Source organism: Columba livia, chromosome 9 (assembly GCF_036013475.1).
Source record: "Columba livia isolate bColLiv1 breed racing homer chromosome 9, bColLiv1.pat.W.v2, whole genome shotgun sequence".
Lineage (NCBI taxonomy): Eukaryota > Metazoa > Chordata > Aves > Columbiformes > Columbidae > Columba > Columba livia.
In genome coordinates this window covers 3,358,814-3,374,763 of record NC_088610.1, presented here as the reverse complement: position 1 = coordinate 3,374,763, position 15,950 = coordinate 3,358,814, and positions in this window count along the sequence as shown.

Genomic DNA, 15,950 nt, shown 5'->3' with positions numbered 1-15,950 from the left:
CATGTCTGCGGGGAATACTGATGAAGAGACATGCAACATGCATGTTTGGAGTCTAAACTTAGTCCTTGGTTACTGTGAATGTCAGCTTGCATCAGCAGTAAACACTGGCTGAAATTAGGCTAGAAGATATTGTGGATAATAGTGGTTTATTTTAAATATTTCGTACTAGCACATTTGAACTGAAGATTGCGGAACAGTCCTTAGAGAGAAGAGCAAAGATGTGATGCATTTCCTCTTCTTGTGTTTATTTGAGAAACAATAACCACTTAACAGTAGGGTCACAAGCAGAAAGACATTCTCCAGATTATTGCTTTTCTAGGGCACAGTTCCTCACATGGGAACATCCCTGTGGACACACAAAGCTCCAGTAAAGTGAGGTCTGACTACTGCATAGCAATTCATGGAAACAGGATGTAGGAAGAATCCTTTCAATGAAATAAGTTCCTTTACAGCCAGTTTGTAACATTCAGAAAAATCCCTGAAATGATTTCCTGGTGGACTCACCATTTTATCATATTGTGCCAGATTGTGCATGTTAGTCATAACAATGTAAAAATACCCTAATGTTCTGTAGGAAAAAAAAAAAGAGCTCCAAATTACTAGCTGTGTTTTAAACTCTTGTAATCTTAAAGGTCAGGTTTTAGTTGGTTTTGTCTCTTGTAATAGTATTTAGTATTATTCAATAGAATTTCCCATCTGCAAGGCTGGAAAACCTCAGTGGATGGTGTGGATTTGTGTGTATTCAAATTTCCAATGAAGGTAACTAAGCAGTCGGAGTGACTAAAAGACCAATCACGAAGGTTATATTCAGTGATTAGGATAAAGTACGTACTGTAATGCAAAGCATATACTCAACAGCAAAATTCATAGACATACATAAAATAGAGTAGAAAAAAACCCTCTGTAGTTTGTGCAAAGTTTACACATTTGTTAATTATTTATCTAAGTTTATGGTGAGAATTTGACTGACTGAAAATCCAGAATATTAAAGCTTTCAAGAAAATAATATTCATGTAAAACCTATAAAGTACTTTTGGAGCATTTGGATGCTCTAAGTAGCCGTGTACAAGTTGTTGGATATCACAATTTCTTGCATTATTAATACAAGTAGTAGCTTTGCATCTTCCTAGTTCTCATTATTTATCTAAATATCTCAAGGAAATAGAAGTGTATAGTAGCAGGCATTTAGAAATACAGGGTAAGCATCTTTTGGAGATTATGTCTATAAAGTGAGTCATGCATGTGTTTACAGTTTTACATTGATTTTTCAAATTGTAAAATAAGTACAAGATTACGCAATGGCCAAATCAAGGCTGTTGCTGTGAGACGAAGGTTATGAGTCAGTAGTATCTTGCTGCATGAGAATCTCCACTAGTATCGATGGATAACTCTTGCTAAATGATGGACTTTTGAAACGAAACTGAAAAAAAAACACAAAAAGATCACGTGATATTTCAGGAAAAGAAACCACGAAAGTCCCAGACCATTTCAGCAGCACTGAAGCAGTTTTTAGTCGAATGAAAAGCTAGTCACTTCTCAAAATCCACTCATTTTTATGTGTGCACTATGTATTAAAAAACCCTAACAATTTTATTTATGTATACATAGCTACATATAGAACCCATATATTGCAATAATTTCACAGATGTGCTCAAAACATCCATGGGGCTTGAACTCTTCTCCAGATAGGTCAAAATCTTTTAAAATTACAATCTGAGTCATAGAAACTACAGAACGCCAAATCCTGTTCATTATCTACTTATAAAATTGTCACTGTTTCATGAAGTCCCTGCCTGGGAATTTTGTCTAACTAAAAAAAACACTGTATGGTACCAATTAAATCCTGTGTTACTGTCTTCAGGACCAGACTGTGGATTCTGTCCTTGAAGTCCTTTACTTATGGTAGTTTAATTATGTGTTAAATATCATAATAGGAAAGTAAAACCAAAGTCTTGTATTTTTAAGACAGACATCTTTTACGTCTCCTTAAGCATTTCTCTACTTTGGATCGCCCATTTTACAATGTAATCGTAATACAATCAATATAAAATTCAATATAAAATCTATATCAGTTATTCAGGTTTTATTTACAGCGATGTGGCAGACTGTCTGCACTGAAACACTATCATAAACAGCTGAATTACTTTGTTAATTTTCAGAAGATGTAAATTTGATGCAAAGCACTGCACTGTCAGGAGAAAATTCCCAGCGTACAGTCTTGTTTTTTTAAACAGGCATTTTTCTATCAAATGCTCTCTGCATTTACGCACTTGTATTGTGTAACATTTTTTCTTAGAAATAAGCATATGTTCAACTGTGTTTAGCCAGAAATAGATAAGAGTTAGAAGGAAATCTAATCCCCCACTTGAAAATTATACTAAGGAAACTGTGTGCTTAATCTTCTACTGGTGATGTTGCTCTTAAGACAGTATTAGCACACATTCAAACCTGAGCCTTTTCTCCACTGTGTTTTATTCCTGTTATTGCTGGTGGAACTAACTGCAATATCAGGTTTTCAGTGGAGCTCACCCCCATGGTCCCTGATCATTCCTTTTCTTTTGGTGGAGACCTCCTATATTTTCTAGAGTGTGAGGTAGAGGTATGCTTTATTATGAACCAAAGGTCAGGAATATGTGGCATTTTCCAACTACATGTTTCCCAAATGAAACCAAAAGTGTACAGCAGTTACAATACAAGAAGCCTTTTTTCTTCAGTCTCCAGATTGAAATTATTTGGGCATTATTTATTGTCAAATTATCTTTTTCCCTTTCCAGTCTTAAGCAAATGACACTCCAAAAGCTCTAGTTTGCATGTAAGATAAACCTGCATAAAACATAATAGAAAACAGATTTTTAATTAAACAGAGGGTTTAGCACAAACTTGAAATATGACAGGGTTCTAGCCTTGAGTTTGGGCATGTGGATTACAATGCACTTTTAGGAAATATCTTAGTTTTAATTATATGGTTTAAAAAGCATATTTTGTATTTAAGTACCAAGGCCTTGATATCAACAGCAACTCCTTCAGGGGAAGAAATAGGACTATGTTGCAAACCACACACACAAGCAGTTGGGGTGAGGAAACTCTTCCTTCTCCAGCAATTGCTGCAATGCCACGAGACCTTCTGGTAGAGCCAGAAGATGCAGCTCCTGCATGTGGTGACAACAACCACGCTTGAGGAGGTTCTGCCAGCTGTCAGATAGGACAAAGCAATGCCAGCCCTTTCCTCATCAACCTTTCCTCATCAAGGAACAAGAACAACTTAAACACAGGCCACACAGTCCTGCATTAAGTATGTATAAAACACTAAAACCCGTCAAGAGGTTATTGCTGTAAAAGCTGAAAATATGAGTTAGACAAAGGGGAATACCCATGGAAAAGAAAAGCAACTAAGATGGGGATTGCTGAGGAAAAGGTTTGTCACTGTCTCCTGGATGTCATTTCAGAAAAATGAGAATAAAAACAGATGGAGTTTGTCCCATGACCCCAGTGCTTCTCCACCTCAGTTGCTGGTACTTGCAAGGTAAATTCAAGAAATCTACATGGATCAGTCATGCTCTCTCTCCTCTCTTACAGTGCATTTAACCAGCTTCAATTTCACTCTTGGGATAGGATTTATTTCAGAAAGTTAGAAAAAAGTGCCTGTTTTAGTCTTCAGATAGAAAAAAATATGTTAAGAACCAACAATTGTCTAAAATAATTTGCAATTACATAGTACTTTACACTTTCAGAGCAATATCTATGTTAATTAGTCCTTTTAACACATTTTTTGAGTTTAAATTTAGTTCAGGATTGTTCAAAAAATGGTTCTGGTTCTTTCTCTATGTGAATAGAGTAGTTTGCTTTGGTCAAATTCCTCCTTTCCAAGGACCTACAGTACCATCAACATTTGGTGTTAACGGATGCCTTTTGGCAGTGATTGCAGAGGCCGAAGGTGGAAACAGCACCTGAAGAGTCTCTGCTTTTTCAAAGCAGCTTTTCCAAAGCCGGGCTTAGGCGTCTGGTGCTTCTGCTATGCTTTATGACTTCTGCAAATGCCCAATCTCAGCCTGCTGGGCTACAGAAACATAGCAATAAGGAATTCAATTTTTTTTTTTTTTTTTTAAATTAAAGTAATTTCAAGACAAACAATTAAGTTTTCAAATCTTTTTAAATGTTACCATTTCCCTTTGAAAGAAGTGGGTTGTGCAGTTGCCTCCAGCAGCCACAGCCTTCCAAAAGGGCTGCCGGCAGGACAGGCTACAAGCACTTTTTCTCCAAGCACCATGAACACCAGGGGGTTTTGGCTGAGCAAGCTACCAGTAAATTTGAAGTTGTGATTTCACCTCACCCTCAGGAAGCCAATTTTTCACTTGATCCTTTTACCGTGGAAGGAAGAAAAGGACGAGAAAGCAGCAACTAAAGAAAAATAAAAGATCCCTCAGTGTCATCAGCTCAGGGTCAGGTCACTCCAGTGCCTGCGGGTTTGATACTACAAAGTGTAGCTGCTCCCTGGGTGTGTGAAAAGCAGCTTTCTGAGAGCTGTGAGACACCTGAGAACTTCAGTGGGAGCTGAAGGTATGAGAAATATCTGAATCCTTACCTGGAGCAAATGACAAATCTGAAAACAAGGCTAAACCCTCTTTGTGCAAGAGGTGGGGAGGATGAGGAGGTCACTGACATGTCTCGTTTAGTCTCACATCACACCAGAACATTTCTGACACCAGGTTGTCTCTGTAGGGACTAAGCTGCAGCAGTAAGCTCTTGGCCACAGAAAGGAATGACAGCAGCTCTGAAAATCAAGAAGCCTCGTGTGGTGTCAGGAGCACCATGGGCTAGTGGCAGCACAGGTGACAGGAACCACTTACCTTATCTTCCCAGAAAGAGGAGATATATAAACACAGGTCACTGGAGTGCCTAAGAAATAATCCCGTTCGTCATTATATTGCCAGCTGCTGTGGGCTGCAGCTTCTGGTTCCTGACTTGCAATCCTGTGCGAAACAAGTGACAAAACAAGTCAGGAATTACAAGTGAAGGGAATAATTTTTCCTCCCAATAGTCTTTTCAAACACCAACCCAGTAAATAACTAGGTCAGATGAAATATTTAATATTTTCTTGTCCTTTCTTCTGTTTCTTGTTTAAGCAATACACTTTAGAGGTGAAAGATACTCAGCATAATTGACTTTATATTTTTTTTCTTTTTTTTAAGCTTGCTTTCATACTCTGCACAACACAAGATGTTTTTACCCTCGTTGCTTATGTCACTGTATTTTCATGACTACCCACATCCCTTAGGGGTTTGGAAAGCATCTCTAAATCTTTCTTCCCCATTGCCTCTTATATGGAAACATGTGGATGTGTTTGAACCTCTGTAGGTGCTGGATCTGCATCTGCCTCTTCTCAGGTGAGCAAAGCTGGTGTAGCTGCCTCTGTGGCTCCCCAAAACCACAAGTTTGGCTTGATAACAAGCAAAACCCCCAGACCTTATGTCTGGGCTTCTGGTCTATAGAAGCTGCAGGTCACCTGCAAATTGAAACACACCTTGTTTCCTGCCAATCAGATTGCATAGGCTGTCTGGCCAGCCAATCAGCATACACATAAACACCCACCAACAGGGCATGCTCCACATTGTCTCTTGACCAACAGGTGTCCTGGTGTGAGGTCCATGAGCTCCTGGTTTCTACTGACATAAAAAGGTACTAAAGGCACTGGGGTGCTCAGTGAGCTCACATGGGCTATTCAACCCAAGACGTTCCTTACTGCTGTAGGACCTGGATATTAAGTACGGCTCTGAGGTCTCTACCTGTGGCACACTGTGGTTTTGCAAGGTCTTAAATTAGAAATCTTTTGTGGATGTTTATTTTTGAGTTATTACGCATGTGCTGCAGTTTTGGAAAATACTTTCTGTGAGCTATGTTGTTCCTCCCAGTGATCTCTTTCCACTACTGGGTGATGGAAGTGTGTGATTTTAGATTGGATATTAGGAAAAATTTATTCACAGAAAGGGCTGTCAGGCATTGGAACAGGCTGCCCAGGGAAGCAGTTAAATCACCATCCCTGGAGGTGTTTAAAAGACATGTGGATGGGGTTCTTAGGGACATGGTTTAGAGATAGACTTGGCAGTATTGGGTTAACAATTGGACTCAAGGATCTTTAAGGCCTTTTCCAACCAAAATTATTCTATGAATCTCTGATCAGGTCCTCCATGTAGTGCCCAGTGCTGAGTCAACTAGCAATGTCAACCCTTCAACATGGAGGTAGGTGCAGAGACTGAAGATTGTTGTGGCAGCCACAAACTGATGAGCTGTTCCAGCAGGAGCTTCACTATGATGTGAAGGTTTCTAATAATGCTGGTGGTTTCACCACTGTCCCCTGGGTAACACATGAAGACTGCTGTTGTGTAGGAAGAGAGTTCTGGCATTTTAGGAACTTATATTAACAAAACAAACACCTAAAATCCAGATGTGTTCACTCTTAGGTGATCACCAGGAAAGTACAGGGGTAAGGCTTATTTGGTATAAACAATAAAACTGTCTTCAGATTCATTTGTGACAATGTGACAATCATGTCTGGTTGAGTAAATCCCTCTGGGTCTTTGCTGTCAACAAAAATATTCTCCTACTTCAGTATTTTAATTGATTTGAAAGGTGAAGGGAGATGTGGGTTAACTTGTTTATCTTTTTTATATCTTTGTGATCCAAATCAGAATTTGGATTCTCATTAGAGAATGGGAAGGTTGTGCAATAATTTATTCTTATTGACTATATTATGGATTTTTGTCATTTAAAGCTATCCTGTACTTGTAGTAGAGATACCAAAACTCTACCATGCACTGCAAACATCTGTTTAGAATGATGATATACCTTGTCCTCCATTTTTTCTCCATGCAGACATGGCTCGGTCCAGACCCTCCTGTGCACTGTGGGCTCACTCAAGTTGCAAGATCATTTAGCTGCAGGCTACACTGAGAGCTTTGCTCTTCTAGCAGCCATCAAAGACAACAGGAATTCCTGGTCCTACTAACTTTCTACCCCAGACTGAGTCACTAAGGTAGTTTACTCCCTGTTTGATTATATTAAGTAGTGACAAGAGCCTGAGTCAAGGAATTCGGTATTAAAGGGATTTGCTATGCAAATACTGTAGTTTGGACTCATGATTTTGTGGTCGTGTTTAAAGGAGAGAAGGCTGTATGAAAGTGCATCTTAGAATGGAAAGTAACCACAAGGTAATATACTTGTGCTGGGAGATTTGTCATGTGGGGAGTGTAAACACATCTTGAGGACAAGGTAGAAAACAACCTATATTAATGGGACAGAGCAATGCAGAAATTTATGGTGTTGAGCCTTGCAGTGACAGTGGTATGAAAGAACCTTAAATGAGCTGCAGGATATGTAAGTCTTTTGGTTAATGAATGATGGTGTTAAAACCTCAGGGTGTAGAGGGAAGGGTCTTTGTGTCTTCCTTGAATGTGTAAAGATGGTACCTGCTGATTTTGGAACCACTTCTAATAATTTTGAGCTACTGTAGCTTGACTGGGTTGTTGTGGTGTTTGCTGTACCCTGATGTGACCAGAGTGTCAAGAAATAAGCGTTATTGACAGAGATATGGCAGCCCAGCAAAAGCTCTGCACCGAGTACCTTTGTGTTGTGCTTCTGTCTCTGCACCCACTAAGACTTGAGAAAGGTTAAGCGTAGCTGTAGAGCTTGCAGATGAAGATCCATTGGACTGAAGAAAAGGATCACATATTCTCATCCTGACGTCTGCAGGATGGAAAACAAGTTGTAACCTTCAATATGTATGGATTTGTACAAGAGGAAGGATGAGGTTTCTCTGCACTGGGTGTAAATACAACTCAGGATTCAAGAAGGGGTAAGTGTAGCTGTGGAGCTTGCAGAGGAAGATCCAATGAGCTTAAGAATAGGATTGTGTTTTCTCATCTGGAAATGTGGAAGAGGGAAAATGAGTTGTAACATTTTAGGATTTTAATCCTTTGTACTAGTGATATAAACATTATCACCAGGTGCAAGGCTATGGTTTAGAGGTAACTATGTAGAGACCTGGCACATATGGTTACTCTATAACTTTGCTTTGGAAAATAAAGATTTAAGTTTAAAATCAGACCGGTTGTGAAGAAAAGTGAAAATGCAGTTACATATGAAGATACCATCTTAGTATTATTCCCGAAACTTTTTCCCTATAAACTCTTTCCCATGGTAATCTTTCATATTTTTCCTATGCTTTTGACATTTATTGTGAGAATACCATGAAATCTGCTCAATAAACATTAAAAGTAATGACTTATCATTCATTCCTTTGTCATAAATTTGATTATTTTACAGCTATTTTAATAGATACCTTCCTCATTTGGTAACGCTTAGTGATTCGGGGGAGTGTCAGGCCCAGGAGAAGCTGACATGGGAGCCAGATTGTGTAAAGGGGTCTCAGCTGGATTTGTGTCACCATTAAATGTCTTGAGTTTGGTGGTGACATGATGCAGAGAAGTTTTCCAAGAGGGTGACTTTAAACTAAGAGTGACAGAGAGGGAAAGAGCGGGAAGGAACCCTGTGAGGGAGTCCCAGAGAGGGGAGTCACCAAGCAGAGGCCTGGGGGGACGTGACAAGGAGGGATCCCAAAATCAACAAAATGGCGTCTTACTGTGGAGAAGTGCCCAAAGATTAGAGAAAGCAAATGTCACTTCTATCTTCAGAAAGGGCAAGAAGGAAGAAACAGAGAACTACAGACCAGTCAGCCTCACTTCCATCTCTGGGAAGGCAATGGTTCTGTAATCATGTATGTACCTGCCGTTGGTAAATGGGTCAGCAAAGAGTACAATAATCTGATAACAGCAAAGGATAAAGTATCAGTTTTGATGTTGAGCTTTACTCTCAAGGGAAGCAGATAAAGGGGATTTAAGGTATGTCATTCCTTCTGTTGCATCCAAGTTACATTTTAAGTCTACTGGTCAACAAGTATTGAGGCAGTGTTAAAGGGAATTCAGGACAGGAACTGCTGGAGTATCTTTTCCTCATTGTAAAGAATAGGCCTTAAAAATGTATGCTTTTTTATATCCAGTGGAGTTGCAGACTATAAATACAGTATTCCCTGGGGGGAGTAACAATAAATAGAATATTAAAAACGGCTACAAAATCTGATATTAATGGAGAAAATATGAGTAGCACTGTTATTTGTAAAAGCTTCTTTATTAATCTCTGTAATGAAAAGCACTTTTGTCTCAGCAGTAGATTTACTCTTTTGAGGACTCTTGTTGGACTGGTATTGCTTTTATTTGTTGTCCGTTCCTGTGGCTGTGGGACTTTCATGAGTAGGGGTGCAGGTGGGGTGACAAGATACACTCACAATCACAGAATAGTTTGAGTTGAAGGGACCTTCAAAGCTCATCCAGTCTACACCTGCCACGATCAGGGACATCTTCACCAGCTCAGGTTGCTCAGAGCCCCGTCCATCCTGGCCTGGGATGTCTCCAGGGATGGGGCATCCACCACCTCTCTGGGCAACACTTCACTGACCCCGGTGTCTGCAGGGCTGTTTCTCTAACATCTTTCCCTCACAAATCTCTCTCCCACAGCTGCTGTGCAGCTATTTTTGCCACTGGCATCACTTCTGGGCTCATCTTTGGCCAACAGTGGGTCCATTTTGGAGCTGGCTGGAACTAGCTCTGTCTAACATGGGGCAGCCCTTGGTCTCTTCTCAAAGAAGATGTCTCTACAGCCTCCTGCTGCAAACACCTTGCTACATAAACCCAGTACAAATATGTGAACATGTTTAGATATACCAGTGCAATGCACATGTATTCCCCCAGTTTCTTGCCTTACATAGAAAGAACTAATTTCTCAGCATTTAAGGCTGTTTAATAAGGTTAAATGTTCTTAACCAAATGTTAAATGCAGTAGCAGCTGCCAATGAGTATTGATCTGCATGCTAGAGATTAGTTTTAATTAGTTTCGTTGCTGGTGCATAGTGCAGTGTTAATGGTATGGTGTTGTTCTTCGTCTCTGCAGCCAGCACGTCTTGCCCCTCTGTGCCTCATGAAAAAAGCAATACTGGGAAAAACAGAGGTTTTACACAGCAGTTTAAGGCGCTGACTTCACTTACATACTCTTCCTCCTTTCAATTGTGATTTCAGCAGCAATCAGTGTATCTCTCGTGCCTGTTTCTTCTGCTTTCACTGAACTGTAATTGTCAGTAAGGCTCTGTTCACTTTCACCCAATACTAGGGAAATCTCTACAGATACTTTGTTCCATCAATTCAGGGAATTTTTATTATCTGAAGGACTCCTTGCCAGTGCTTCATATTGCATGGGAACACTCTTCATTGCATCTTTTATCCTATTTGTTGCAATCATGCTGAAACCCTGAATCGCCAAAACCAGGTTGCCCTTTACACCTATGATACCCAAGTACAGCTGGTGCAAGCCACTGAAAAGCTGGTCATGTAATGCTGCAAGTACAGTATTTGAGGGACTTGTGTATTGGATGCTTTCATCCCATTTAGATTCTAAAATAAGCAAATAAAACAAACCTACAAACCTGATGGCATGGCCTTAAGACCCATGAGAAGGGGGAAGTGTCAAGATGAACATGCTTATTAAACCTGTCCAAGAATGATTACCTGCCAGAGTGCTAGGCCAGTTGGATTATCAATGCTTCAAGTCTAATTAATTAACAACTACTTTTGTGCTCTTACTAGTATTGTTTTCTTGCTCAGAATCCTCTAAAATGATTGATTTGCAATTATAGAGAACACAAAAGGTGGACTTGGTATTCAGTAGTGCCTGACTGATTAATCAGGTATATGGAGGGGGAATAAGAAGCCTGGTCCAATAGAACCATGTTGACACAGTGCTCTGCAAGGTTGTCTATATTTTCCAGAGGCTTTTGTTTAATTTGATAGAAGTGGATGCATTTTCTGTCTCTAAGGAAAAAAAATACAGTGATGTTTGACTCTGAGTTTGAGTGTCTCGAAGAAAGCCGTTGTTAGCATGGGGTAAAGGCAGCCCCTCAAAGATTAATCTTTAATAAATCTGTTTAGACAAGATGAGTGCTTTCTCTTGACTCTTAAACAACCAAATGAAAAGGAGGAAAAGGAAAGAAAAATTAGGAAAATTAAGTCCACATCCTGCAGATAGTTGTTTATGAAGGTACTTTGTTTTATCATACAGGTCTACATGTAGTAGCCAAATCAATGCATTCTCTGTCTCTGAATACAACTAATCATCTTCTAGATACTTAAGTGGTCCAGTTTCTCTGGCTTTTCCTTCAGTTGCTAAAAGCTGTCTTTATCCTCAGTCGCAATCTATTTGATTCACTTGTGCAGGGCCCAGAGCTCTGCCCAGAAAAACTTTCGAGCCTCTACTTTTTTAAATTTTGTGGAAGTTTGGGATGCTTTTAGAAAACAGAGCTGCGATTTGGCTGATTATTGCTGCCATAAATACTGAAGGCCTTGGGTGGCTGCTATATGGATGGGTGACAGCTATATGTACTCCTTTGTCACGACCTAAAATAACGAAGCTATTATTCTACTCACTTCTGTTGAGAAACAAAACAATAAAACATCTTATGATTTTATTTCCTGCCTCAAACTTAGAGGTTGCAGTCTTTTCAGGGAAACTGTTTGCAATTTGCTTCTGATGAAAGTGGTTTGGTTTTTGTGTGTGGAAAAAAGTGTTGGATTGCTTTAACTCAACTTTTGTATCTCTTTTTCCCAGTGATGTGTTATTTCCTCTCTTATGGTTCCATGGCATAGATTTTTAATACTGTTGTCATTTTTGCATGAAAAGTGCTCATGTAGGGTATTTCAAAATATTAACTTTGAGCCATTTAAGATTTAACTTTTTACATTCAAGACAAGATAAGAAGGAGTAACTGTAAAATAAATAAAATATATATATATGTTTTAGAAAACCTTATATAAATAAATGTTTTGAAAACTTTGGAAAATTTGGAGCTAGCCTAAGAAGAAAAGAAGTGTAAGAGAACCGTCAGTTCCTCATAGCAAAAATGGTAATAGCAAAACAGAAGATTTTCAGATGGAAATTGTATCGAATGCTTAATGTGGCTAAATCACGAGCTTGTCTTTGGCGTGAAGAAGAAAATATACAAAGAGAGCAAAACAAGTCAAGTTACTATGGCACATCCTTAGCCTTAATATACAGCAATGTATATGTAATTTACATTCCTTGATTTCTGTGGAAAGTGGGTTTCTGGCCTGAAAATCTGTACTCAGGTTTATACTGGAAAAACAATGAGTAATTGTTCCTCTTAAATTTGGTGTGCCTTAGCTAAAGGGATTAATCTGCTTACAAATTTCCCTCCTCTTCACAGATTTAGATAAATAGGAGACCAGAAGAGAGCAGCAAGAACAGTTACAGGTCCATAAAAATGTGCCTCATGGGAAAAGTTGAGGTATATAACTGCAAGAGATGAGAGGAAATACTAAAGAGATTTCCAAGATGTAAAAGGTTGTTAAATGGCAAATGACCTCCCACATTCCCAATGAACAAGGAAAAAGAAAAGGCTTTAATTTCTCCCAGTAAGAAACAGGAAATCCTCTACCACAAAGGGTTAAGATAATGAATCTTAAATTCTGAGATTTAGAATAATATAAAATAAGAATGGAGATTGAGAACAAAGTGAAACCACCAGTAAAACTGGATAAACGAAATATTTGAGTTGGAAGCATGTTAAATACAATTTTTTTTTTCCTTCCAATGAAAACAATAATTTTATATCATTTTGGAGTTAGTACAGAATCCGCTCAGTGCAGCGTCTGAAGGTAGTAAGGAATATCAGAATTTATATTTCTGAAAATTAGGTAGAGATCCTTCAGACAGCGATTTATGGAGGTTTTTTATGCACAAGCCATCTAGCTAAGCATGCATGTGTTCAGGAGAGTGTTAGATGTCTGGGAGATGACAGAGATGTTCTCATGTGAATCAACCCCTCCACTGTCCATCCACAGGTGGTGTCTGAGTTGGTGTATTCTCACCTCTGTCTTCTCATACACCCAACCACCTTCTTCTGGGTCCTTAGGCAGTCCCGTTTCTCTGGCTTATCCTCCTGTTGCTAAAAGCTTCTTTCATCCTTAGTCACAATCTATTTGTTTCACGGGTACAGGGCTTCCATTAAAGCAGCTCTTGGGGTTCAAAATTGCGTCTCCCCTTTCCTAGTTGCAAAGCTGCCTTGTCCTCCACATTCTGCATTCAACCTGTATAACTCCCTTTTGTTATTTTAATCGTAAAAGCCATATACCTCAGAAAAACACTCAAGCTTCTAGTTTCTTAATGTTTTGTGGAAGTTTGGGATGTGTTTAAGAAATAGAGCTGTGATTTGGCTGATTATTGCTGCTATAAATACTGAAGGCCTTGGGTGGTTGCTGATATGACAGCTCTATGTTCCCTTTGTCAAGGTCTAAAATAACGAAGCTATTATTGTACTCACTTCTGTTGAGAAACAAAACAATAAAACATCTGATGATGTTATTTCTTGCCCAAAACTTACAGGTTGAAGTCTTTTCAGGGAAACTCTTTACCATTCGCACATAATGACAGTATTTTCTTTTCGTACATGGAAAACAAAAAAGCCAGATTGACTCAACTTTTGTATTTCTTCTTCCTGGTGGCCTGTTATTTCCTTTCTTATCATTCTGTGACACAGAATTTAATATTTTTTTGTCATTTTTGCATGATAAGTGCTTATGTAGGGTATTTTAAAGGATTAACTTTGAGCCAGTCATCTACACTTAAGGTAAGAAGGAATAACAGTAAAATTAAAAATTAGTACATTATAGAAATAGTTGTTTTTAATTTTATTTTTTTTTTTTTTGGGGGGGTGGGGAGGTAGATCTCCTGGGAGACTGGCCTAAGGAAATAAAGAAAAAGACAAATTTCTGTTCCTCGAAAGATTAGTAAATATTTGAGTTGCTCCATGCAGGCTCTGAATGCAGTAATATTAATAATTGGCAAATTCTGGGTCTCTAGCAGTGACACAGTCCTGTCTTTAGCGCTGTTCCCTTCTGCACTGCAAGTGTAATTTCTTTCTTTACCTTTTAGGCACAGTGGAGAGTAACAACTACATTTACTATGAGTTTACGGTTTCCAATGTAAGTATTTTAGTTGCAATGATCTTATTTTCATTTTTGACTTTTAGCAATATTATCCTCCAAGGGCATTCTTTTCTCCCTCCTTATTCTCCTGTAAGATTTACTGAGAAGCAAAATATTTGACAAAGTCAAAGCAGAGTCATGTTCAAATTACTGTAATTTAGCTGAGATGGAAGTCTGCTATTTGTCTTTTCTTCTCCCAGTTAACTTCAGTGTCTAAAGAACTGTTTCCTTTCACTTAGCAAACTCAGCACCAATAGCTATTCAGCAAAAGAACTGTAAAGCATCAGTGGCAGCTAAAATAGAGTGAAAAAGGAGGTGAATGTAGTGTTTGGAATCTTCTAAATATTAGAATTTTAAAAACCCCAAATTGCTGTTACTCTGAAAAGTATAGCTGAATGTCTCCAAAGAGTGAGAAGAAAACCTGTGCTTTGTCTGCACCCACAGTTTTAATTTTCTTTTTTTTTTAATCAAAGCTGCCTTGTCAGGGTTAATTTATGACACAGTGAATTCCAGATAGTGTTTATGTCCAATATTGACCAGACATACCATATGACAAGGATTCCCAGTAATATGAGAATCTATTTTTTATGATAATAGTAGTAGTAGTAATAATAATAATAATACGCTGAAGATATTCTTTCCCTTGCCATGGTGAAACAGCAGGGTCAACAACTGAGAGAGAATGAATAACAGGGAAGTGGAAGCGATTTTTTAAGATTCTTAATTTTTCAGATTTTATCTGCAAGAATATCAGTTGTGTGTATTTGAAAAAGCGAGACTATACCAAATATTACAGGACTGGGTTTCTTAGAGTTGACACATAGCAAATTTCATTGCTCCTGAGGACTGACATCTCTGCTGACTGAAGGAGAGATGGATGTAATGTGGGGTTTAATAATGGTTTATTGCTTAATATTTATAGGTTGCTTGTATAACAGGACTCGAGCTTGAGCTAGGAAAATCTTACACGTTAAGATGGACTCTCAAGAACCGAGTGTCAATGGAAGGTTTAATTGTTATCCCAGTCCTGATCCAACACAAGCAAAATGTGAACAACTTGGCTGTGTCTGGAAGGTAGACAAAAATATTTCTCTAAACTAACGAGACACAAATATTTCCAGAATCATTGTTTTGTCCTTATGGTTGTTACAGTGTAAGAAGTAGTCAGGCAGATTTGTCAGATTTAAGTACAATGGGGGCACAGGCATCAGCTGCCCCGCATTGGCAGATTTTATTCACCTCACTAAAACCAAGGTAATTGGCAACCATTGAAGTTCTGCCAGAAATTGAGAGAAAATGTGTATTTTTTGGGAAAGATGGAAAGAAATAATACTAGACTTATAAAAACTGGAGTAGTCTTGGGATCAGTGTTTTCAGCTCCTTCCTCACTGGCCCCACAGCCTGCAAGGCTGATCCCCTTTGTCTCACCTTCATGGTCACTGAAGCACATTTTAAGTCAAAATGATTCCTCTGGATCTCAGTTTAAGAAGAAATCCTTGAATTCTCCTAAAATTTTGATTTGTATGTGAACTTAATTGTTGATATCCATTTTGAGAAGGTATTTCCAAATCATAATCCCCGACATGCAGCTCTTTACCGTGTAATTTTATTTATTAATATCTCATGGTTATAAAAATATAGTAATAGTGTGTCTTGGAAGGGCTGAACCTTAAAAGGTCCCTCCAGCTGAATTACTCCTCCATGTTCCTCTAAATCTGAGTATTACCATTTGATCATATATCCTGGGCATGAAGACCAAAATTCTCTGTCAGTTACTCTTAACCAGCAACAGCTGAAGTGGTGGATGGACTGTCCTGATTTTGTTGCACTATTAGGAATAGGGTTTTC